A 27,756-nucleotide genomic window follows, 5' to 3' on the forward strand; every position below is an offset into this window, starting at 1 on the left:
TGGGTCTGTTTGCCAAGTCTGCAACCATTACAATGTAAGAAACATCTCTAGATACAGACCCTAAGAGGCCCTGACGAACTAAAGAAGACAAGAGAGAGCCACAGATGTGACCAAGGCGATGATGCCACTGCTGGAAGGACGCAGACGAAGAGGCAGCAAGAGCATGGGAGCTGGCAGAAGTGGTGGCAGCGGAAGGAACACAAAGCCAGTCAACCTCCCAAAGGCCCTTTGACTCACGGCACCGGGGGCTAGCACCAACCAAAGCCTTGGTGCGACGATCCTGAATGGAGCAAGAGTCGGTATCAAGAATGACGCGACAACCAGAATCAGTAAGTTGGGCAGCGGAAAAAATATTCATGGTAAGGTGAGGAACATGTGAAACACCAGGAACAGAAAAAGATGGAGTGGAAAGAAAACCACGACTAGCAACAGGAAGAGGTTTGCCATCGGCGGTAAGAACATTAACAGGCGAATCAAGAGGTCGGAGAGAAGACAACACAGAAGAATCAGAAGACATATGAAAGGAGGCTCCAGAATCCAGAACCCACGAAGATGTACCTGACTGTGTAGATGCCTGCGGTGGTGGAGAAGTGGTTGCAGTCACAGCGGCAGCGGAACCAGTCGACGAGGAGCCGGAGGAAGCAAGTAGGCGCTTGAGGCGTACAATGTCCTGGTCAGTGAGGGACGGAGTCAAAGAAGACACTGGAGTGCCGCTGGAAGAGGAGCGCCTCTGGTCTCGCTTCTTCCGGCGACAGTCAGACTCTGGGTGACCCGACCGGGAGCAGTAACCATAGAAGGTGTCACGACGCGACGTGCTCCTCTCAGCATAAGGAGGGCGACTCACCCCCTAAAGGAGTAGGCAGGAATGGTGGAGCAGTGAGGCGAGCAGATGACACTGGAGCTCGGGCGGCCAACACTAAAGGAACCACAAGTAACCCAGCAGAGCGAAGGCGGGTCTCCTCAGCACGAAGCTCAGCAAGCACTTCTGAGATAGGAACACGACCACGGGTAAGCAAGTGAGCACGTCGGGGCTCAAACTCGGAGCGGAGACGAGATAAGAACTCATGAACCCTCTGAAACTCCAAGTCAGAGCGCATAGTCTGACAGCAACGACAAGTGCCACAAACAACGGTCCGCAGTGAGTCAAGTTGACGCCAGATGGCAAAGCACTGTGAATAGAATTCATCAACAGACGAGTCACCCTGCTGAAGAGCATGCTCCTGACGCACCACAGAAAGGTATAGAGCATCACCAGAGGGCTGATAGCGCTGACAAAGATAGGACCACATCGCAGCAACAGTGCCAAGGCCCATAAACTCCGAAGCAAACTGAGGGAGAACACTCGCAGTGAGAACAGCAGCAGCTCGAGCATCATCATTGCACCACTGAGTGTAAGCAGACAAATCATCCCGGTAGACAAAGAGAGCATCAGAATATGCGGATACCTGCTGATCATAAGCATCAACTGCAGCATCATCAAAAGCCTTGGATGCATCCCTATCAGCCTGAGAAGCATCAACAGCAAGCACCGGCGGTACAGGAGCCACCGGAGCAACAGGGCAGGGCGGACAGGGTACCTCGCCAGAGAGAACGCCCCACAGCAGAAGGCCGCGCATATGGATACGCATGAAACCCGCAAACTCAGCATAGTTGGTGCCATCAAAGATCACCAAGCAGCGAGGAACAGCCACATAGCCCAAAGATGACATACTGAGATATCCCTCTCTCTTTTTTTTGAAGTCAACGAAGGCAGAAGACCCAATCTGGATCGATCGGGATCGAGCACTAGCTCACGCACTCGCGCATACAACCAAGGCGAGGGCCAGCGACTGGCGAGCAGGGGCCAGCGGCCCGCTCTGTCGGCCGAACGAGAGCGGGCGACGCAGGAGTGCCGAGCGAAGCAGCAGCCTCAGCAGCAGCGCGCGCGGGGCCGGGCGGAGCAGCAGCCCAGACGGGGCGGCGGCCAGGCGGAGGAGGCGAGCGGCCGAGCAAGGGCCGAGCCGGGCAGCGGAGCAGACCAGGGCGGCCGGAGTCGCAGCGAGGAGGGCTGGGGCGGCCGGATCCACGGCGAGGACAGCCGGGGCGGCCGGAGTCGCAGCGAGGAGGGCCGGGGCGGCCGGATCCGAGGCGAGGACAGCCGGGGCGGCCGAATCCGCGGCGAGGAGAGCCGGACCTGGCAGTGGGTGGATCGGGGCAGAAGCTAGCATGGAGTTGCAGCGTGTGGGAGAGAGGGGAACCTAACATTTAATACCATGTTGGATAAACAGCAACTAGTATTCACTGGGGGCCAAAGGCTATTACATATACATGTGTGGTAAAGTGCAGTAAACCCCTGGGGATATACCGAAAAGGGACTATACACATCTAACACCTATCATCTGAATTATCTGCACATGGACCAGTTGGGGGAAACAAATAACAGCAGGGTTGCTCATTGCTAAGCAAGCAAACATACCCAAGCTTGGCGTAGCCCATGAAGTAGAAGAACCTGGAGACTACAAACTTACAACAGCGGGGGGAAAGACACAATAATAGAATACCTAACCCTATCGAGCAAATAACCAAATCCTTAATGGACCAGCAACAAATAATCTTACTAGTTAAAGGTGCATCATGAAAATTCTTTCTTCCCATGTGTTTATGTGGTGCATGTTCAAGAGCTTGAATGCACCGCTAGCAGCAGTGATAAAGCACCTTCTGGGTTGATTACTGCTTGTAAGTGGCGAGATTCTCTGCACTGGACCAAGTTTATGATTTGGAGTTGGAGTAGATCCATTGACTATTGAGTTACTCAGTGATAGACCTGAGCTTGCATAGGCTGGATACACCTTCAAAGGGAACCGATCGTGTAACACTGATCTCCAGTATGGGAAAAAACTTGTCTTTGTATATGTGGGATCCCATCCTCCCCCTACTTTCTTTCTCACAGCCTGTCACATATTTCATTAGAGATACATCATAAAAATAATAGAAACATCCATACTTGCAGCCAGCACCTCTCGCTTGAGATGTATTATGTTGATCAATACACAGTATTGGTGTTTCATAGATATGAATGATGTTACTGCAGTGTAGTAATTAAGTAACATGCTTAAGCAACATAAAAAGCTGTTCAACCAGCACAATGCATGGCACAAACTCGCAACTGAAGCATGCTTTTGTTACTGCCTCCAACAATCATATTACACTGCATCTTCTTCTATCAGAATCTTTCTCACAGGCACCAAATAAATTTCAGATGCAACAGATCATTCAAGAACACCAAGGTGTTGGAAATAACAATAATGTGCAAGCCCCCTTGGTGAAGTCCCAATGTTGATGTTACTTGGAACCTACACATTTCAGCTATTTTATTAAGCTAATTAAGACTATTTTTTATTGCATTTACCCCTGTTCTTTGGTAAAAAAAATCCTGATGGGAAACACATTAGGATGGCAGAGATGAACCATAGTTGGAATGCCATGGCATTGCAATAGGTGATATATTTAGAGCCAACTCAAAGCTAGAATTTAGTTTCTATACATGTGTGTGAAAACACACTAGGTATTCTAGGCTAGAATTTAGATGTATTGTACCTCATTTAATAAGGCAATAGAAGCTGCTTAAATTTGTCCAGGTTCAGTAGCCAAAGTCCATCAGAACACAAATGCTTGTACTCTATAAATACGGCTGAATTATCTACTACAATTTGCAGCACTAAAACCATCACTTTGTAGTCTAGTTAGTAACCCATTTGTGCTGCCACAAGGTGTAGGCAAAGCTGCTTGGTACTGGTGCACTAAAATCAGTATTAAGGTATAATGGGTTACCTGTGTTTGTTTGGTGTGCTGCCGTGCCATAAGGGAGAGGCTGTCATTACGAACAGTTGTGACATGAACTCAAGATTAGGGCAAGATGAGTACAGTCAGAAGTCAAGAAAACGCGGCTTAAAATGAAGATTCTATTATGTATCTGAAAGCGTTCATGGGATTTGTCAATTTGGGATTTTTTTACTTGTTTACATATATTCTTAAAAAGAGTTGATGTAAAATAAAATAAAAAGAACAAGGAAAGGGCAGATATTCTTATAGCTTTGTTTCTTTTTGCTGCCACAATATCATTACTCCTTACCGAACACCATCAGTCTATCCAAAACTAGATAAACCCCAGATTTGATTATCTTTACCTTTTTCTCTACAGCATCCACATTGGCCAATTCCATAACTGCCATGTTTGCATCTGTAAGCCCTATTATCCATTTTAAAAAGAAGAGGAGAGATTAAGACTCAGTTTGTTAAATGTAAAAAGAATCACTTGAGCCCGACACACCTTTGCATGACTCTCTGCTTGACTTTCTGCAGTCATAAGGCTGGCTTCAAGAAGTGGAAGACAAAATAAAATAGTCAGAAAAATAACCATTTATTCGCATAGAAAATTATTGTGTGAAGCAATACAAAGGGTAGTACAGGTTTACAGTGTCCATGGGATCTCCAGTAGGGCAAAATCCATACTCCTTGAGGATAGATGAAACATGTTGAAAGACCTCCACATGGGGCACCTACATGACATACAAGCTGTTGTATAAGGCAATATATCGCTAATATAGATCTACTGTATATACAATGTAGCCACTATAAAACCAATTGTAAGCAGCGAGATGATGGAAATAATTGTTTGGAGGAGAAAACTGCAATTGTGCAATATGAGTTGGATGGCAATAAGTGTGCAAAAAGAGTTATCACATTCAATTCACTAGGTTTTATAAACTACATAATATACATATTCAGATTCATCTAGATTAATGTATATTGTCTACCTTAAAGCAAAATCTGTTTGCTTCCACAACTTCTGTGTATTTAACTACCCGTTATGATTTAGACGCTTCAAAGGTAAGAGTCAAGAACTGCGTCGCACTTCTGTATATTTGACTGCATATCACTGTTATTCAAATTCCAACTATTTCAATTCACTTTAATTGTTTTGTTTTGGTTTCCCAAAGAGAAAGGTGTCAATTTCTTCAGGCTTTCTTCAGGCCATATGATCCAAATGAAGTCCAGACAAACTTAAAGAGGTTAGTCATGAATTACATACACCATAAGAATATGGAATTGTTTGTTGAACTACATTGAACTGTCCTCCGAGGTCACAGACAAGTTACTGTAATGAGCTCCAACTCCCTGTTTCTTGGAGGACCTGGAGTTTGTAGTCTAAATAAAGTACCTTAAGCATAAATTTTTAGTCTAACATGCATAAAAAAGGCTCGTGTCAACGCCCTTAATATAACCCCAGCTCCAGCACCTAGAATTTTTGGAGCTAGGAATCTCGAAACAGGCTTTCGCCCCGCTTTACATATAAAGCAATCATCGAAGTACAGCAGCCACCATAAGAATATGGAAATGCTCATTTTTGCCAATTTATCTGCCATGCGTCCAGAAGAGAGAAATGACACAAGCACATGTTCTGTATTCATCCACCATGCAACAGCATTAACCAAACACTTGATGTTGATATGGCTGCTAAAAACGATACAAGGCAGTGACAAAACCCGAAAATAGACATAAATGATGAACTCGTATAGCAATCTCCTTTGCAATATAATAATATCAGGCAATGTCTTAGAAGATAAAGCACAAAAGGTGTTCTTGCAGTTTGTTTGTCTGTTCGATGATGAAGATAAAAGGAAAGAAGTAGCCAGACAGGGGATCTGATGTGGATGAGTATATGTATAACTAATAACAGGCTGGTTTGTTACTAGTACTTTTGGCATAGAACATTTCATAAAAATAACTATTACAATGGCTTTACTCCCATCAATTATTTTCTCTTGTTTCATTATCTCTGCCATCACCTTTTCCAAGTGTTTAGAAATAAGAGGGATTTGAATCTCATTGCATTATATGACAGGCTAAATATTAGAGCAAGACAGCTATTCAAGCAACAAACCATTGTGAAGTGGATGGAAACTTTCTGAATCTAAGTAGCATCTTGGGTTTGAGATTTTTTTCAATTAACAAGAAAAATTTAGTGATAAAAACATTAGAGAACATGTTAAGTTGATATACAGCATCGATCAAGAGAAAATAAATACGCTTCTTGAAAAAATATTCACAAACTAAAGCATTCTCACACATAGTATCAGGAAACTACACTTTTTTTAGTATGAGCCGCAATGGATGATAGCTTCCCCTAAAGTGTTGTGCATTCTCGAGATATGTGTTGTGCATTCTGAAATGATAATCTTGTGATGTTTTAAATGTAATCGCAACACATATTATCAATCGAAGATATGTTGGCTATGCTATAGCCGCTCAATGCAACCATACTTTCTGTGAAACAACCGATGATCTTGAGGAAGTGTTAGATCTACTAAGTTCATTTCTGCATATATTTGTTAAAGAGAATGAACACTTGTTACAAAGTTGTCAAATATTACCTCTGTCCATGTTTATTAGGCCAGTGAGCAGCTTAGGCCCGTCTGTTCCTACTAGGCCACGTAAGTAAGTCCACATTAAAGGCGCAGATATGCTGGCTCGATAATTGAGAGGAGAGAAATCCATAGCACATGAATATCAGGAGCATGCACATCCAGGAGCAACTCTTGCATTAACCGCTGCCGTTAATCACAGGGGGCAAAACGTCCATGGGCTTTAATCAGATGCGGAGCACCAGAAATTTCCAATGTGCCTTGGTCCTAGCATTTTGCCCCCAGCCCAGTAAACCCAAGCGGAGCAAGTATAACATTATAATTTTCAGTTGAGGTGAGAATTATCTTCTTGCTAAGACGGAGCAAGTATAACATTTTTATTTTCAGTTGAGGTGAGAATTATCTTCTTGCTAAGACTAGGACATTTATTTTTCTTTTAAACAACATAACTGACAATAGTAAAAATACAAATATTAAGTAAAAGGCATCTGAGGCACTGCAGCCGCAACATACAAAAATGCTTACCTCAGAATGTGCTTGAATGTATGCAGAAAGATTTCCACCGGCATAGGAAATTACATCAACAAGCAGCCATGCGCAATCCGTAAATGTCTTCCTTTCCTCCAGAAGCTCCGGTGCCATTCCATGTGAACCTTTCTCCCATCTCAAGGAATATGAAAGCCTCATTATACAGTTACTGATAAGGCCAAACCCATTTTTCTTACTACTGCCATTTATCTTGGAAGAACTGCCCCCACGGATCTGCTCTTGAGCAGCCAGTAGTAGAACAGCAGACTGGATAATTTTTCCATCCTCAATGTAATTCCAGAGCTCTTGAAGTAGATTATTTGTTTTCCCTGCAAGCAGTCTAGTTGTGTCCAAGAAGATCTTCTGTAAAACAACAAGGAACAAAAATCTAAGTCCGTTTAGCATTCATATGCAAGCAAGTAATGTTGAACAATCTTTCTATATATCACCGTGTTTCCTCCTATCAAAGTAAACATGGATTAGGGACAATCTCCAAGGCAAATAAAATAAAATTAATTACTCGCAACAGTTTTTGTATATTTTATTGATGGCTTTTTACCCTTTACTATAAGAACGCACGAAAGACATGAAGTAAGACAAAAAGGATCAACAAACGAAAACTTTACTTTCTCTGACAAGTTGAGATGAAAGGATGCCTGGTATACTTAGTATCACTAATTTCATTATAACCTGACATGGGTTTATGGTATGACCACAATTACTCTTTGGGTCATGCTGCAAAAGTAGTAATCGTATAGGGAGGGAAGTGAAACAGACCATTACCGAAAAAGGCTTTCACCCCGCTTAATAAATAAAGCAACCACCAAGCACAAAGTATCAAGGTAACAACAAAAACACACCACACACCAACACAAAGCCACCACAGGTCAGGTCCAACACTCACACACACAAACACAAACAGCCCCAAGTTCCGCTGTGGGCACAGCACAACAAGCCCAACACAAACGCACGACGAAACACCCCTAGACGGCGGTGGCGGAGGCGTGGACACGACGATCTAATCTGGTTCTGGTGGTGGCGGGGGAAGTGGAGGCGCTAACTGGAGAGCCGTCGCGCGAAGCCGGGTGATGATGGAGGTGATGGTGTCTCTCTCCCCGGGACGGCTAAGCGGCCGCCAAAGCTGCAAGTAACCAGACCATTTGAACAAAGCGTCACTAGCACGACGAAGAGGAATACGCTGAATCACAAGTTTATTCCTAACAGTCCACAGCGTCCAGGCTAGGACCCCAATGGTCAGCCACCTAATGTGGCACAACGCGGGTGGGATCACCTGGAGTTCGACAAAGAGAGCGGGGAAGTTGTTATGGTCCTAGCTTCCACCCACAATATCGCGGGAACAACTCCAAAGGAACTACGCGGATACGCAGGTGAAGAAGATGTGGTTCGAGTCTTCTTCAGGCCCGCAGAGCGGGCAACGCCCATCCCCAGGGGCATTGCGCTTCAGAACCTCTACGCCTGAGGGGAGGCAGCCGCGAATGCATTGCCACAAGAAGATCCTAATTTTCAGGGGGAGGCGAATCTCCCAAATGGAGGAGAGCGCCTCATGTCCAAGCGAGGGGGCGATGGCCAGGTAGAGAGATTTGGTGGAGAATTGTCCAGAAGGCTCTAGGCGCCATCTGGCGCGGTCATCGTCCGTCGTGAGATCAGGCTCGTGGAGTGCAATACAGTCGAGCAACTCCTGCCAGTCCGCGTTCTCAGCCGGGCTAAAAGGTCTCCGGAACGCGAGTTGCCCTAAGTCAATAAGGGCGATCGCTACGGAGATCTGCGGGGCAACCGCGATGGAGAACAGGTCCGGAAAGCGGGCCGCAAGGGGCGTGTCACCAGCCCATCTATCGAACCAGAACAGTGTGGCGGTGCCGGAACCAATATCGATCGAGGTCCCGATCCGGAGGACCGGGAGGAGCTGAATGATGGACTGCCAGAACTGGGAACCCCCAGACCGCTGGCAGAAGGCGAGAGGCTGGCCGCGGAGGTATTTCTGCTGAATGATACGAAGCCACAGGTCACCATCTCCGTTGGCAATCCGCCAGAGCCACCGAGTCAGAAGGGCAATGTTCATGCGTTTGGAGGACATGATCCCGAGTCCGCCCTAGTCGCGAGGTTTAAAGATCTCAGACCACCTGACCATGTGGTACTTTTGCTTATCGCCCTCGCCGCCCAGAAGAAACGCCCCTGAACGGTGGCAATCTCGTGGTGTAGAGTCTCGGGAAGGCTGTAGAAGCTCATGATGAATAATAGCAGGCTGGAGAGGGACGAGTTAATGAGCACCGTGCGGGCCGCTTTCGAGAGCCACCGACCCTGCTAGGGCTCGATACGGTGCTGAAGCTTTCCCACCGTGGGGCGCAGCTCGGCCGTAACACCCCAAAATTTTTATTTGGTTTTATTAATTTTCTTTTTATAGGAAGGAGGTTATTTAAATTTTTTCTTTTAAAAACCTCTCCTTCCCAAAACCTTTAAGGCAAGAATTTTATGTTTCTTTCTCAACTTTTACTTTGGTCTTGAGGGCTTTTCATTTTGTGTTGACTCAACACAACTACTTTCTTTGGGAAAAGTTTTTGAAACCCATTCTTTTAAAAATAACCCTATGGCTTATGGATTGATCTTTCCCCTTTCAAAAATTATCTCTTGCCATGACCTAAGTTGTAATCTCCCCCCCCCCCCCCCAAGAGCCATCTTCCCACCTTGTGTCAAGTCAAGTTTCAAATCCAGCAAGTTAAACCCCCCCTTGAATTTATTTCCATTTATTTTAAATCAAAAATCTTTTCTGTCTTCTATTTTGGCCCTTAGAGATTTACAAAGGAACCACTAGTATTCCTTTGAGTTTGGATTCCAAACAAGTTTCCCTGGCTAGTCCTTAGAACCCTCAACCAAGATCCATGAAGATCCACTGGTCCAAATTTTCAAAATTTGCTTGCTCCAAGTTTGGGCCATATTTGACATTTTTGGTGAAATTCATTTGTTTTCTTTTCCTAAAAATCTGAGAAAAATCAGGCAGCCTCTAGATGCATCAAGAGGTCACCTCACCAAGTCCCAGCTCCAGAAACTTTTTCCTCGTGACCAAAACATTTCGTCGAACAGCTGGCGTGCACTGTTACTGTCAAGTTCAGAGTTTCAGTGATCAGTTTAAGTCGTCAGTGTCGTTTTCTTCAGAACCTCACGTCGATCTCGCCAGTAACTACAGTGGCGCCTTGCTCCTTGTTCCCCCTTATCCACCGCGCCGCACGGTCGCCTGGACGGTTGCGAGCGTCGGCGGTGAGCTGGCGGAGGTGCATCACCCCGTGAGCGGCGGCAGCAGCACTTGCTGCGGCTGCCAGAGAGGCGCAGCGAGGGACGACACCGTCCAGCACCGCCCACACCACCAGAAGCCTACGCGTGGCCATCTTCTTCCCCGTGCGTGCTGCAGCACAGTCGCCGTGGCCTGAGAGGCGCAAAGCACGCTCTCTGCCGCCGGCGTGCCCGTGAGGCCGTTCCGTCGAGAGCTTGGAGTATCACCCAAGTCTTACCAAATTTAGCCCTTGAACGGAACCAATGGACCATCAAGATGATGCCCAATCACCTAAACCTCCAGCCCGACCACTGCCTCGCCGTAATCGCCCGCCGGAGTTATCCCGTTTTCGGCAACCGCCTCGGGCCGGCTATAAATAGCGACCCCGAGCTCGCCTTCGACCCAGCACCACCCCTACACCTCACCAGAGCCGCGCCCAGCCACTAGGAGGACCTCGAGGAGGCCTTCGTCCCCGACTCCGGCCGCCCCGATCCGCTTCGGGCTCCGGCACGATTCTCTCCGGTGAGGGCACCCCGCCTCCCAAACCTTACCAGTAGCCTCCTAGTGCTCCCACTCTTCTGACCCTAGCCTCAATTTGATGTCTGCAGCCCTCCTCGGCGAAGATCCATCACCGCCCGAACCACCGTCCGCCGGAGTGGAGGCCGCCGTCGACGTGGTGCTCGCCGACGACCAACTCCACCACCCACATGTGCGGGAGAGCTCAGTGAGTCCGTAGGTACCCTCCTTTCCCCCTACCTCGCCGTGGATCGCCGCCGGCGACCACCGCGGCCCTCGGGCGCCGGTGCGCTCGGTTTCAAAGTTTTAAACCTGACGGGTGGGACCCCCTCGTCAGCCTCTCCCCTTCTTATTCGAACCGTTTTCTGAAAACGCCTTCGGGCAAAATACGTGTTCCTTTGGGGTTGGCGTATTTCTAACCGAAACGTTTTCTGTTTTTATAAACTAACCCTTGGAAACTTTCTGTTTCATTACAGATTAGTCCCTGGACTAAAACCTTAATAACTTTTAAACAAAAGATGATTTTCAGTTGATTCTTTTTCTGTCATCTTTGTTTTTCTGTCTAGTTTTTTATAATATTTATTTGAAAAATATTTGGAACAACTTTTATGCACACTCGGTATTTACGTTAGTAAGCGATTTCTTTATACCGTAGATACCGGAGGAGGTGACGGAACCGCGAACTTCGCCAAGCTAGACTCCGACTACTCCGAACCAGGCAAGCATGTTCGAACCTTTGATATGATGAGTGTTTTGCATGTTGCTTGTATAGTTAGTGCATGGCATGTTTATATGAGCATCAGCGAGTGTTATATTGCATGCAAAGCAACTACCAGTATGATTCGAAACTTGATGTGATCTTTTGATGGGTGATAACACAATCATGTGGTGACATGAAAGGTGTTAAGATGGTATTGTTGAGGCAAGCCAGTCTTATGTCAATCGTTAAGCTCCCGTGTTAATGTGGATCAAGCCACGTTACCGTCCATTCCCTTTTGTGCTACCACATGTTTTCTGCAAAGAATACGGTTTAGTAAGCTGCAAACCTCTTTCCTCGTACACACCAAAGAGAGGGGCCGGGATGAGGGTTCCATGGCCCTGGATTAAAGCCAGTCATCCGGTCAGGGGGCATGGGTGTTTCCGGTTGGGACCGAGAGGGGGGCACCCCTTAGAGCGCGCGATATAAATTTGATCCCATGCTACGCGAGGTTGTAGCCTCCCCGCCTTAAGGTTTTTCTTGAACGTTGCCTAGGGTGATTCCTGCCAGCGGAATGTGGAATGGGTGTGTACTGGTTAGATGTGTTTCTCCTAAAATACCGTAAACGGAACTAGTCCCTTGTGACTACTGAAATCCGTTGGCTGTGGTTAAAAGTACAAACTCTGCAGAGTCAAAACCTTCCGAGTAATCGTGTCCATGGTCAAGGATCTTAGTCAACCCATACATATCAGTATCAGTCTCAATGTCCGTCTCAGCGTCAGTCTCTGTGTCAGTGAAAATCCCCGGTGAACAAAATGAGTGGTAAACCAGGTTGAATGTTATTCTTGTGGATGGACTAACCAGTTTATTATTACGTACATGTGTACTTCCTTGAGATGATTTAAATTCATGAGCTACTTGAATTCGAATAATGAAATATAAGCCCTTTATGTGATGTCGCTCAGACGTCCGACTGTGGCACTCTTGTTATTTACTTTTGATATAAGCCCTTTATATGATGTCGCTCAGACGTCCGACTGTGGCACTCTTGTTATTTACTTTCGATATAAGCCCTTTATGTGATGTCGCTCAGACGTCCGACTATGGCACTCTTGTTGTTTACTTTTGATATAAGCCCTTTATGTGATGTCGCTCAGACGTCCGACTGTGGCACTCTTGTTATTCACTTTGATATAAGCCCTTTATGTGATGTCGCTCAGACGTCCGACTGTCGCACTCTTGTTATTTACTTTTGATATAAGCCCTTTATGTGATGTTGCTCAGACGTCCAACTGTGGCACTCTCGTTATGTACTTTTGAAATAAGCCCTGTATGTGATGTCGCTCAGACGTCCGACTGTGGCACGCACTGTCATTTGTATTCCAATATAAGCCCTGTATGTGGTGTCGCCCTGACGCCCGACTGCGGCATTATTAATTTATTTCTACCCTTCGAGGCGTCGCTTCAGACACCCGATCGGTCTTCAGTTATTTCATTGGGATTTCGGGAGGACTACCGCCTGACTTCCTTTTCATTTATCATGCAGTACTAATTTTATTATCTGAGTGCGCATTACTAATCTGCTCATGTGCATCATGTTTGCATTTGTTATATCTTATGTCCAAACTGTCTTGCGAGTACTTTCAAAGTACTCACCTGGCTTGTTGATTTGGCCAGATGTTGACGAAGGCGATCTTATGGATGAAGAGTTCGATAGCGAGTCCGACGCCTAGAGGAGTCCCAGTCAGTCCCGTGCGATCCTGGAATTGGTCACTTGTATTATATACGCTTCCGCTACCCAGAATAAAAGTCATCGAGCCTCACTCCGGCGCTCGATGAGTTGTAAGATTTAGGAGTCATGTCACCCACTTCACTGTGACATATCCACCACCACTATTACTACGAGTCAGTAGTTATGCCACCATACTCCTTGTGTCATATCCGCCCTTATGTATATTATATCGGCGTGCTTGTAAGATTGTTGAGCAACCTCAGCTCAACCTTGTATAATATTTAGTACTTCTGGATTTCTGTATCAAGGAATTGTCCACCAGTAAGAAGGATTCTTCTATACTGGTCTGATAAAAGGGTCGGTTTCTCAATAAACGTTTTATTGGAAAACCGGTCCTGACAAACTTGGTATCAGAGCCAGGCTGACTGTAGGAAGCCACTAGGCGCGATCGCTAATCGGTTATTAGCGTTTTTAGTGCTTTTCAACTTTTTGCAAGTGTAGCGATTTTCTGTTGGTCATCATAAATTTATGATTTGACTATTCGGAATTTTTGTCTACCTTTGTAGATGGCTGGCAGCGACTGCGAATCTCAGGTGTTCGCCAATGTACCTGAGGGGTTTATCAAGCTTCTCGTCTCCATCACCAAGCTCGCGATCGGGCCATCGACTCGTCCAGAGTTCACACTCTACCAGCACAAGATCAGCGACAGCGTGTCTATGCACCAGGCCGTGGTGCACTTCAAGGGAGGACGTTCTGCATCTTGCCACTTCCGTTTTGTGGGAAGGGCCATGCCTACGGAGAGGCATGCCATGCAGATGGCTGCCCGTGAGGCGATAGCTCGTCTTCGGGATGTTCTCCTACGATGAAGACTCGTCGCTACCGCTACCTCCCATGCCATGTGCCATATACTTGTCACTATGCATTCGCTTGCCCTAGGGGAGAGAGAGATGAGGCTATTGAGATGCTTGTTGAATATCTCAAGGCTCTTGAGGCAGCTTTTGACAACCTCGTGGACGACCTTGTGGCTGCCCGTATGGACTCAGTTCAGGGCTGTTCCGCCAATAGGAGGGAGCTTCTCCACACGGCACCACCCCTGACTTTCGTCTCGTCCTCAGCATCCTATGCACCTGCCATTTTAGCCACCGCTCGCCGCCTGCCTACCACTGAGGAGTTTGACCAAGTCATTGCTCCTACTCCAACCAGAGTTGCACCACCTGCCACACCCGCACCAACTCCTCAACTCAGTACTTCGCGCCTGGAGCCTATTAGTGAGGAGGAGGTTGAGTCTCCTGCACCACTGGGTCTTACCCTCGGCAGGCCGAAGGAAATTTTCACCATCTCCGACTGAGTGCGACTAGCAGCCGTGCGATGTGCCAGCTTGTATGATATGTTTATATGTATATAGGTTTGGGGAGAAGTAGTTTGTGTGCGCATCATGTAGGAACTCGGAGAAGTGCACTAGCCTAAATAACATGTCAGGAATGTGTACGCGCATCCTGAGTGATGTATTGTATAATTACGACTCGCGTGTAAGATATGTACTGAGCAGTCCTTCTCCATGCACAATCAAGTATTTTTCTTGAAAAAATCTGGGAGTCGTTTAAATTCTGCCTTTACAGAATTATTCTTTATGCCACTCGATTTTTCTCATGAGTTTTTGCAAAAAAATACCCCAGAGTGGAAAATGCCTCGTCCCTGGACTTGTTCCATGCCTAATCCGCCGGAAGAAAATTGTGGTACCCAGACAAGCAACAACTTCACGCAGGGGCAGTCAAGTCAGCAAGGCAGTGAAGCAGTATTTTCTCAAGTATGCCGCCTTTATGAGCAAAGCAAGCAGCAGCATCAAGAAATGATGAATCATGTTATCAATATGGGAAATCACCGTGAACCATACCAGCCGCATTCCAAACTGTCTGAACTACAAAAGACACGTCCCCCAACGTTCGCTCACACTGATAGGCCGCTTGAGGCCGATGATTGGCTTCGAGACATTGAAAGGAAATTAATTATTGCATAATGTTCGGACCGTGAGAAGGTACTTTATGCACCTCACTACCTCACTGGAGCAGCTGCATCATGGTGGGAAAATTTTCTACACATGCACCCCAATGAAAATAACATCACCTGGAAAGAATTTAAAGAAGGTTTTCGTGGGGCGCACATTCCCAGGAGCATTATGAAGATCAAGAAAAGGGAGTTCGATGACCTCAAGCAGAGAAGCATGACAGTGACTGAGTACAATAGTCAGTTTACTCAATTATCTCGTTATGCCAGCATATAACTGAAAATAAAAAGATGGAGAAATTTTTGGACGGTCTGGCACCAGCACTTAAATGCCAGCTGGTCGTACACACCTTTCCAGATTTCAAAACACTTGTGGACAAGGCTATTACATTGGAAAATGAACGCCGCAGCTTGGAGGATATTCGCAAGCGCAAAAGGGACAAAACTACTCATGCTCGCAACAACCGGAACAAGACTGAGTTTCAGAAAAATGGAGCGAACAAATCCACGACCAATGTTCCAAGCCCAACCAAATATTTTCATGCAAGGGACAAGGATTTTACGTATCGCCCAGGTGTTACTTGCTACGCTTGTGGAGAGGAAGGACACTATGCCAAACAGTGCCCGAAGCCAAGGAACTCGGCCCCCAAGGCGAACCACGGTGGAATAAATCCAGCTCCCAAGCGTAACAACTTCAATCCCAATAACAATCACAAGAAGGGTCACCTGAACCATGTGACCAAGGAGGAAGCACAGAATGCCCCAGATATCGTACTCGGTACGTTCCTTGTCAACACAATACCTGCCACGGTTTTGTTTGATTCTGGAGCTTCTCACTCGTTCATTTCAAAGAGTTTTGTTTTGCAACATGATTTTTCGATGCTTCCTTTGGGAAAATCCATGATCATCAAGTCCCCCGGGAATAAGCAAATCTCTCAGAGTTACTGCCAAAGTGTGGTTATTGAGATTGAAGGATTAAAGTTTCAGGAAAATCTCATCGTTTTGGAAAATAAAGGACTGGATGTTATCCTAGGAATGGACTGGTTAACCACCAACAAGGGATTTATCGACTGCTTCAACCGGACCGTAATTCTCACTCATCATCACGGCAAGACGATAAAAGTTGCAGCTCAAGAAAGACCAAGGTCACGACAACCAAAGTTAAACAAGGTGGACATTTCAGAGTTAAGAAAAGTTCCAGTGGTGTGTGAGTTCCCTGACGTATTTCCCGTAGAACTACCATGCATGCCACCAGACCGGGAAATAGAGTTCAGCATTGAACTAGCACCTGGAACCACCCCCATTTACAAGAAACCTTATAGAATGGCACCCTCCGAGTTGGTAGAATTAAAGAAACAAATAAAATAATTACTGGACAAAGGATTTATACGAGCCATCTCCTCACCTTGGGGTTCACCAGTATTATTTGCAAAGAAAAAGGATGGGACACTAAGATTATGTATTGACTATCGAGCACTCAACATGGTCACCATCAAAAACAAATATCCGATGCCACGGATAAATGATTTATTTGACCAGCTCGCACAAGCCAAGGTTTTCTCAAAAATTGATTTAAGATCGGGATATCATCAATTAAAGGTACGAACAGAAGATATCCCTAAGACAGCATTCACCTCTAGATACGGATTATATGAGTTCACTGTAATGCCGTTTGGACTGACAAACGCCCCCGCATATTTTGTCCACCTCATGAACAAAGTGTTTATGAAATTTATGGACAAATATGTTATGGTGTTCATTGATGATATTCTGGTATACTCTAAGACACCAGAAGAACATACTGAACATCTCCGAATTGTACTGGGAGAATTAAGGAAACATAAATTATACGCCAAATTCAGCAAATGCAAATTTTGGCTAAGACAGGTTGGTTTCCTAGGCCATGTATTGACCCAAGAAGGTGTTGCCGTGGACCCGGAAAAGGTCAAGGTCGTACTTGGCTGGAAACCACCAGCCAACGTAACAGATGTACGAAGTTTCCTAGGAATGGCTGGATATTACCGAAGGTTTATTGAGGGATTCTCCACCATAGCAAAACCAATGACACAGTTACTCAAGAAGGACAAGAAATTTGTATGGACTGAAGCGTGCGAGAAAAGTTTCCAAGAACTCAAAAGGAAATTAACAACAGCACCGGTATTGGTTGTGCCAGACATACACAAAAGTTTTGAAGTGTATTGTGACGCATCCCGGAAAGGCCTCGGGTGCGTATTGATGTAGGACGGCAAAGTTGTCGCATATGCTTCCAGGCAACTACGGAAGCATGAAGAAAATTATCCTACTCATGACTTGGAGTTGGCAGCAGTCATCCATGCACTCAAAGAATGGAGGCACTTTCTGCTGGGGAATCGTTGTGAAATATATACGGATCATAAAAGCCTCAAATATATTTTCACGCAACCAGAACTCAATTTACGGCAATGACGCTGGTTGGAATTAGTCAAGGATTATGATGTCGGCATTCACTACCATCCAGGTAAAGCGAATGTAGTGGCAGATGCTCTTAGTCGGAACCCCAGCTCGGGCAACGACAATCCACAGAAGTTGAGGCCTGAATTTCAGCTGGACTTCACCAAACTCAACTTGGTAATGGTCACTGAGGGCAACGTGTCAAGTTTGGAATTACAGCCCACCCTGATGGAACAGATTAAGAAGGCTCAGCAGGGACATCCCAGCATCGAAGGTATAAAGAGAAAAGTGAGTCTTGGCAAAGCTTCAGAATTCGTCGTAGACGATGAGGGAGTATTATGGTACGGGGACAGACTTTGCGTACCAAACATTGAGGACCTCAAACAGCAAATTCTAACCGAAGGCCACACCGCTCCATATTCAATCCACCCTGGAGGAACCAAAATGTATAAGGACATTCAGGAAAAGTTTTGGTGGCACGGTATGAAGAGGGATATAGCCACCTTCGTTGCATGTTGTGAGTCGTGTCAGCGCATTAAAACTGAGCACCAAAAGCCAGCAGGGCTATTACAGCCAAACAGGATACCTGAGTGGAAATGGGACGAAATTGGAATGGATTTTATTGTCGGACTACCTCGGTCGCAACACGGGAATGATGCCATATGGGTCATCACAGATAGATTAACCAAGGTAGCACATTTCATTCCCGTAAAGACAACCTACTCCACTCAGAAGCTTGCCAAACTTTATCTCTCCCGTATAGTTTGTCTGCATGGAGTCCCAAGGACTATAATATCCGACCGGGGCACTCAATTCGTCTCTAGATTTTGGGATCAGTTACAACAAGCTCTGGGAAGTCAACTAGCATTCAGTACAGCGTACCACCCCCAGACTGATGGACAAACTGAACGCGTGAACCAAATCCTAGAGGACATGCTGAGAGCATGTGTTCTCACCTATGGAACCAGTTGGGAAGAAAGCTTGCCATATGCCGAGTTCGCTTACAACAACAGCTACCAAGCCAGTCTACAAATGGCACCTTTTGAAGCACTGTACGGGCGGAGATGTCATACCCCATTAAATTGGTCAGAAACAGGTGACAGTCGTATCTTCGGCCCAGACATGCTCAAAGAAGCTGAGGAGAAAGTTAGACAAATCAGGGACCGACTCAAGACAGCTCAAAGCCGACAAAAGAGTTATTACGATCGGAAGCATCGTGAAGTCAGCTTTGAACCCGGTGAATATGTGTATCTACGAGTATCTCCTATGAGGGGCCTGCAACGGTTCAAAGTTAAAGGAAAGCTAGCCCCAAGATTTATTGGACCCTTCTGTGTAGTTGCACGAAGAGGCACAGTAGCCTACCAGCTAGACCTACCCAAAGAGCTGTCAGACGTCCACGACGTGTTCCACGTCTCACAGTTAAGGAAATGTGTAAGCAACCCGGAGAAGCATGTATCTCACGAGAGCATTGACGTGCAACCAGACCTCACCTACAGGGAACGCTCAATAAAAATATTAGAGGAGTCTGAAAGGAGGACCGTCAGAAAACAATAAAAAATTTCAAGGTTCAGTGGAGCAATCACACCGAGGATGAAGCAACATGGGAAAGAGAGGATTTTCTTCAGGCAGAGTACCCACACCTATTTGAGGATCAGCTGAAATCTCGGGGACGAGATTTTTCCTAAGGGGGTAGGTGTTGTAACACCCCAAAAAATTTATTTGGTTTTATTAATTTTCTTTTTATAGGAAGGAGGTTATTTAAATTTTTCTTTTAAAAACCTCTCCTTCTCAAAACCTTTAAGGCAAGAATTTTATGTTTCTTTCTCAACTTTTACTTTGGTCTTGAGGGCTTTTCATTTTGTGTTGACTCAACACAACTACTTTCTTTGGGAAAAGTTTTTGAAACCCTTTCTTTTAAAAATAACCCTATGGCTTATGGATTGATCTTTCCCCTTTCAAAAATTATCTCTTGCCATGACCTAAGTTGTAATCTCCCCCCCCCCCCAAGAGCCATCTTCCCACCTTGTGTCAAGTCAAGTTTCAAATCCAGCAAGTTAAACCCCCCCCCCCCCCTTGAATTTATTTCCATTTATTTTAAATCAAAAATCTTTTCTGTCTTCTATTTTGGCCCTTAGAGATTTACAAAGGAACCACTAGTATTCCTTTGAGTTTGGATTCCAAACAAGTTTCCCTGGCTAGTCCTTAGAACCCTCAACCAAGATCCATGAAGATCCACTGGTCCACAGTTCAAAATTTTCAAAATTTGCTTGCTGCAAGTTTGGACCATATTTGACATTTTTGGTGAAATTCATTTGTTTTCTTTTCCTAAAAATCTGAGAAAAATCAGGCAGCCTCTAGATGCATCAAGAGGTCACCTCACCAAGTCCCAGCTCCAGAAAATTTTTCCTCGTGCCCAAAACATTTCGTCGAACAGCTGGCGTGCACTGTTACTGTCAAGTTCAGAGTTTCAGTGATCAGTTTCAGTCGTCAGTGTCGTTTTCTTCAGAACCTCACGTCGATCTCGCCAGTAACTACAGTGGCGCCTTGCTCCCTGTTCCCCCTTCTTATCCACCGCGCCGCACGGTCGCCTAGACGGTTGCGGGCGTCGGCGGTGAGCTGGCGGAGGTGCATCGCCCCGTGAGCGGCGGCAGCAGCACTTGCTGCGGCTGCCAGAGAGGCGCAGCGAGGGACGGCACCGTCCAGCACCGCCCACACCACCAGAAGCCTACACGTGGCCATCTTCTTCCCCGTGCGTGCTGCAGCACAGTCGCCGTGGCCTGAGAGGCGCAGAGCACGCTCTCTGCCGCCGACGTGCCCGTGAGGCCGTTCCGTCGAGAGCTTGGAGTATCACCCAAGTCTTACCAAATTTAGCCCTTGAACGGAACCAGTGGACCATCACGATGATGCCCAATCACCTAAACCTCCAGCCCGACCACTGCCTCGCCGTAATCGCCCGCCGGAGTTATCCCATTTTCGGCAACCGCCTCGGGCCGGCTATAAATAGCGACCCCGAGCTCGCCTTCGACCCAGCACCACCCCTACACCTCACCAGAGCCGCGCCCAGCCACTAGGAGGACCTCGAGGAGGCCTTCGTCCCCGACTCCGGCCGCCCCGATCCGCTTCGGGCTCCGGCACGATTCTCTCCGGTGAGGGCACCCCCGCCTCCCAAACCTTGCCAGTAGCCTCCTAGTGCTCCCACTCTTCTGACCCTAGCCTCAATTTGGCGTCTGCAGCCCTCCTCGGCGAAGATCCATCACCGCCCGAACCACCGTCCGCCGGAGTGGAGGCTGTCGTCGACGTGGTGCTCGCCGACGACCAACTCCACCACCCACATGTGCGGGAGAGCTCGGTGAGTCCGTAGGTACCCTCCTTTCCCCCTACCTCGCCGTGGATCGCCGCCGGCGACCACCGCAGCCCTCGGGCGCCGGTGCGCTCGGTTTCAAAGTTTTAAACCTGACGGGTGGGACCCCCTCGTCAGCCTCTCCCCTTCTTATTCGAACCGTTTTCTGAAAACGCCTTCGGGCAAAATACGTGTTCCTTTGGGGTTGGCGTATTTCTAACCGAAACGTTTTCTGTTTTTATAAACTAACCCCTGGAAACTTTCTGTTTCATTACAGATTAGTCCCTGGACTAAAACCTTAATAACTTTTAAACAAAAGATGATTTTGAGTTGATTCTTTTTCTGTCATCTTTGTTTTTCTGTCTAGTTTTTTATAATATTTATTTGAAAAAAAATTGGAACTACTTTTATGCACACTCGGTATTTACGTTAGTAAGCGATTTCTTTATACCGTAGATACCGGAGGAGGTGACGAAACCGCGAACTTCGCCGAGCTAGACTCCGACTACTCCGAACCAGGCAAGCATGTTTGAACCTTTGATATGATGAGTGTTTTGCATGTTGCTTGTATAGTTAGTGCATGGCATGTTTATATGAGCATCAATGAGTGTTATATTGCATGCAAGGCAACTACCAGTATGATTCGAAACTTGATGTGATCTTTTGATGGGTGATAACACAATCATGTGGTGACATGAAAGGTGTTAAGATGGTATTGTTGAGGCAAGCCAGTCTTATGTCAATCGTTAAGCTCCCGTGTTAATGTGGATCAAGCCACGTTACCGTCCATTCCCTTTTGTGCTACCACATGTTTTCTGCAAAGAATACGGTTTAGTAAGCTGCAAACCTCTTTCCTCGTACACACCAAAGAGAGGGGCCGGGATGAGGGTTCCATGGCCCTGGATTAAAGCCAGTCATCCGGTCAGGGGGCATGGGTGTTTCCGGTTGGGACCGAGAGGGGGGCACCCCTTAGAGCGCACGATATAAATTTGATCCCATGCTACGCGAGGTTGTAGCCTCCCCGCCTTAAGGTTTTTCTTGAACGTTGCCTAGGGTGATTCCTGGCAGTGGAATGTGGAATGGGTGTGTACTGGTTAGATGTGTTTCTCCTAAAATACCGTAAACGGAACTAGTCCCTTGTGACTACTGAAATCCGTTGGCTGTGGTTAAAAGTACAAACTCTGCAGAGTCAAAACCTTCCGAGTAATCGTGTCCATGGTCAAGGATCTTAGTCAACCCATACATATCAGTATCAGTCTCAATGTCCGTCTCAGCGTCAGTCTCTGTGTCAGTGAAAATCCCCGGTGAACAAAATGAGTGGTAAACCAGGTTGAATGTTATTCTTGTGGATGGACTAACCAGTTTATTATTACGTACATGTGTACTTCCTTGAGATGATTTAAATTCATGAGCTACTTGAATTCGAATAATGAAATATAAGCCCTTTATGTGATGCCGCTCAGACGTCCGACTGTGGCACTCTTCTTATTTACTTTTGATATAAGCCCTTTATGTGATGTCGCTCAGACGTCCGACTGTGGGACTCTTGTTATTTACTTTCGATATAAGCCCTTTATGTGATGTCAATTAGACGTCCGACTGTGGCACTCTTGTTGTTTACTTTTGATATAAGCCCTTTATGTGATGTCGCTCAGACGTCCGACTGTGGCACTCTTGTTATTCACTTTGATATAAGCCCTTTATGTGATGTCGCTCAGACGTCCGACTGTGGCACTCTTGTTATTTACTTTTGATATAAGCCCTTTATGTGATGTCGCTCAGACGTCCGACTGTGGCACTCTCGTTATTTACTTTTGAAATAAGCCCTGTATGTGATGTCGCTCAGACGTCCGACTGTGGCACGCACTGTCATTTGTATTCCAATATAAGCCCTTTATGTGGTGTCGCCCTGATGCCCGACTGCGGCATTATTAATTTATTTCTACCCTTCGAGGCGTCGCTTCAGACACCCGATCGGTCTTCAGTTATTTCATTGGGATTTCGGGAGGACTACCGCCTGACTTCCTTTTCATTTATCATGCAGCACTAATTTTATTATCTGAGTGCGCATTACTAATCTGCTCATGTGCATCATGTTTGCATTTGTTATATCTTATGTCCAAACTGTCTTGCGAGTACTTTCAAAGTACTCACCTGGCTTGTTGATTTGGCCAGATGTTGACGAAGGCGATCTTATGGATGAAGAGTTCGATAGCGAGTCCGACGCCTAGAGGAGTCCCAGTCAGTCCCGTGCGATCCTGGAATTGGTCACTTGTATTATATACGCTTCCGCTACCCAAAATAAAAGTCATCGAGCCTCACTCCGGCGCTCGATGAGTTGTAAGATTTAGGAGTCATGTCACCCACTTCACTGTGACATATCCACCACCACTATTACTACGAGTCAGTAGTTATGCCACCATACTCCTTGTGTCATATCCGCCCTTATGTATATTATATCGGCGTGCTTGTAAGATTGTTGAGCAACCTCAGCTCAACCTTGTATAATCTTTAGTACTTCTGGATTTCTGTATCAAGGAATTGTCCACCAGTAAGAAGGATTCTTCTATACTGGTCTGATAAAAGGGTCGGTTTCTCAATAAACGTTTTATTGGAAAACCGGTCCTGACAACCGTAAGCCTGGAGTCGCTAATGGGTATCCCCAGATATGTCGTGGGGAAGCACCCGAGCTGGCGGTTAAGCCGATCCGCTATGCTCTGGCGCTCGTCTTGGGTGTAGCCCAAGACCATCACCTCACTCTTGTCGAAGTTGATCCTAAGGCCGAACATTTGCTGGAAGCACAGAAGGAGGAACTTGAGGTTCGAAATATCCCTGTCCGACCCCTCCACCATGATAGTGGTGTCATCCGCATATTGGAGCAGGGAGATCCCGTTCCCCCCAACCAGATGCGGCACTATCCCCTTAATGTGACCCGCCGCCTTGGCCTTATCCAGGATGGCCGCCAGAGCATCGACAACCATGTTAAACAGGAACGGGGAGAAGGGATCGCCCTGACGTACCCCACAGAATGTGGGGAAGAATGGGCCGATCTCCCCATTGTTGTTCACCGCGGTGTGACCCGAGGAAACCATCTGCATCACCTTGGTCACCCACCGGTCGTCGAAGCCCTTACGGAGCAGACATTCCCGAAGGAAGGCCCAACTGACCGTGTCATAGGCCTTGTGGAAATCCAGTTTCAGGAAGACTGCCTTAAGGTGTTTGGAGTGCACCTCATGGAGAGCTTCGTGGAACACCAAGACTCCATCAAGGATATAGCGGCCCTAGATGAAGGCCGAATGATCAGGGTGGGTGATCCGGTCGGCTATAGGGGCCGTCCTAATGGCGTACCCCTTCGCGAGGATGCGGAAGATGACATTAATCACCGTAATCGGTCGAAATTGACGGATGTCGGAGGCCCCAGCCACTTTGGGGATGAGAGTGATTACCCCATAGTTCAGCCGGGCGAGGTCAATGGACCCAACAAAGAACTCGTTAAACAGGGCCATCACCTCAGGTTTGATCACCTCCCAGAAAGTCTGTAAGAACTTCACTGGGAGGCCATCCGGGTCAGGAGCCGAGGATGGGTTCATGCCCTTTATTGCCGCCCATACTTCAGCCTCAGAGAACGGGCCGTGAGAGCCGCGTTATTCGCAGGCGAGACGCAACAGTGGGCAGGCCAAATGTCTTGTGCTAGGGCAAGACCTCCCCGAGGGGAGGCAGAGAATAGGTCTCTGTAAAAGCCGTCTACATGGGCCCGGATGTCCTCTGGCTGCTGCAGGAGGGTCACTCCGTCCCATAGGAGGGGGATGGAGTTACGGCGTCTGCGGCCGTTAGCGATGGCTTGGAAGTAGGCAGTGTTGGCGTCCCCCTTGAGGACCCAATTCTGCGTACCCCACAAGCGCCAGTATACCTCCTCGTCAGTGTAGATGACCGTGAGCAGGTCTTCCAAGTCGTACCTAAGCATCCATTCGTCTGCCGAGAGGCCAGCGGCGTCAGCCCGCAGATCGAGGGTCTGGATGCCCTCAAGGAGGGCTTTTTTCCGCTCACGGATGTCGCGGCCCACGTTTGCACCCCACCCTCATGAATTGCCGTGACCGTTTGGCGCAGAAATGCGAGGAATCAACGGCTGAGAGGGCACGGTGGGGGGCATCACGCGCCTCGCGCCACCTGGCGACCACTGCGGTAGTAAATCCAGGCTGACGCAACCAGAAGGTTTCGAAGCGGAAGCAGGGCGGCATGGGTGGATGCTCGTTCTCCGAAGAGAGGAGTAGGGGGACGTGGTCTGAACCAATCCGCGTAATCGCCCGGTCTGAAGCTAGGGGGCAACGAATGTCCCACTCAGGGGAGGCAAAGACCCGATCGAGGACCGAGCGAGTCGGATCAACTTGGCGGTTTGTCCAAGTGAACCTGGCCCCGACTCGATCGAGCTCACGCAGCCCCATGTCAGCAATGCAATCATTGAACATTTGCATCCGAGGAAAGTTCACTAAATTGTTGCTCTTGTCTTCTTCCGTCCGAATGAGGTTGAAATCGCCGCCCACTACCACCGGTAGCTGGGCAGACGCTACCTTCCTACGGAGCTCAGCAAGGAAGGCCTCAGAACGGCGGTGATCGGCCGGGCCATAAACCGCAATGATTTCCCATTTGAAGTTTAGAGCCCGCTCGAAGACCTCCATACTAACGAAGAACTCGCCCCGATCCATGCTTCCTACCTCAAAGGTGGCACCCTTCACTCCTAGGAGGATGCCACCCGAGTGGCCCGCACTCCCACTAGAAGGGAGCCAGTGCCAAGCGAACAAGTGGGAGCTCAGATGCTCAAGTTCCGACAGGGAGAATTCTGCGCGCATTATTTCTTGAATGGCCACAATGTCGATTCGCTCGGTTCGCATGTATTCTATGAGTTGGCGGCATCGACCATCTTGGCCGAAACCGCGGATGTTCCAGAAGAGGGCTCGCATCACGCATCCATCGGGGGGCTGCTTGACCCCAAGACACGTGAGGCGCTCTGGGCGCGGAGGGCTGCGGTACGGGAAGGGGTGCGTCCCCGGATCTCACCTGGGGCGGCCGCCGCGAGGGGAAGGGCGCTCGGGGCGGCCCCGGAAGTAGCTCCTGAGGAGGGAGGGAGGCGTGCACGGGCCTCGGCAACGCGACCATCGAGGATTTCGCGTGCACGGATGGCCTCGATCTAAACTAGCGGGGGGGGCAACCTCCCCCCTGAATACTATGGCCGAGTCCGCTGCCACCTTAGCGAGGTGGCCAAGCGGAGCCGACTCCAAAGCAGAAAAGGAGCAAGTAGCAGAGGTGGCCGGGATGGACGGGGTACCTGGCTCGAGGTTCCGGGCAGCGGCCCGGAGCGCAGCCTGCTCGGGGATAGGCAGAGCCGGGCTACCCGCCGGTCTGGCCGCCTCAATCTGAGCGCTGCGACGCGAGGAGGTCAACCGGCCCCTCCTGGAGTAGGCCGCAGTCCGAGGCGGGAGTGGGGGAGCGGCCACCGGGGTGGTCACCACCGTCGACATCCCACCAAGGGCGGTGCACGAGGAGGCCGAGGGGCGGGTCGACGGAGAGGCGAAACAGACCATTTCAGGTAGACACAGCAGATGAATAAGCTTGTAGATATAATCCAGATGATTCTGGCTGCGAGAAAGATTGTACTCCAGATTGTCCTCTAGATACTTATGCAGACAAGTATTCTCAACTGCGACATGGAGCGGGAGTAGATTCTCAATGACATCATTGCCAACTGTGCGCACATTTGGTGATGCACCATGGCGTAAAAGCAGCTTGATCATGTCGACAGAGAACCTTTCAGCAGCTTCATGGAGCGCAAAGTATCCATATTTGTTCATACAGTTGGGATTGGCGTGCATCCCATAGAGCTCAGGTGCCATGCTCTCCAATATGACTTTTGCACATCGCAGGGCATTGAAACTGACAATGAAGGTTAAGGTTTGTGCGGTGATGGTAAGATAAGATGACATGCCCCAGCCTTCACAGTTCTCGAAAAATCGGAGGAAGCACCGGACACTATCCTTTACAAGGATGGGCTCCAATTCGCATATATGTCCAAGAAGGCATCACGCACCCACTAGTATATGAGTCCGTCACAATTGAAAAAGGTGAAAGGCATCGGTTATCCAACTAAAAGCACAACAAAATAAACTGTCTTGTGGTCTATGGAGGTTCATGTATGGCAACAACAATGAAAACAACAAAACCTTGTAACCCAAGCAAGCTGGTGTAGGCTAAAGATAAAACCAAACATGAGGCACCAACAAGGAGGGAAGAGAAACTGAGAAAGTAAGGGGATCTAAAGCTAGCATTGTTCAGGCATGTGAATCCACGTGTTCCTATCGAAGGTTCATATATGACATCAAAAAAACATATTGTTTTAGTAAACTTAAGTACCCTATATAATATTACCGGGTTAAACAAAATAACTAATGTAGCCTGTCATCAATCAAATTATGTAAATGAATTAATGAAGGTATCACAAACCTGGGGAGCCGGGTCTGGGATGATTATGTCGTTTGCCATGGACTTGGCGATCTTAATATCCCTTTCCAGCATTAACTGAAAGAAAGAATGTCAGGAGTCAGCACTGGAAAAAAAAAATAAGGCGAGAGGAATATCACACAGATGGATTAGTTATCATACCTCCTCAACCTTTTGCAAATCAAAATCCTCAGTAAGTTCAAAACAAGGGACAGGGGGCTTCGGATAATCATTTCTTACTGTAATTGGTTTATCTTTACCATTAACATTATAATTGCTCAGGGCAAGTAACTCATTTTTCCGCGGTGCATCAAATTTCAGTTCCAT

The 27,756-nt window shown here is 47.4% G+C and overlaps 1 pseudogene; it reads right to left on the bottom strand.

Moving 5' to 3' along the window:
• Nucleotides 1–1,790: 1,790 nt before the first annotated feature.
• On the bottom strand, nucleotides 1,791–27,756 carry LOC109742606 (uncharacterized; annotated as a pseudogene).

This window comes from Aegilops tauschii, chromosome 4 (assembly GCF_002575655.3).
Source record: "Aegilops tauschii subsp. strangulata cultivar AL8/78 chromosome 4, Aet v6.0, whole genome shotgun sequence".
Lineage (NCBI taxonomy): Eukaryota > Viridiplantae > Streptophyta > Magnoliopsida > Poales > Poaceae > Aegilops > Aegilops tauschii.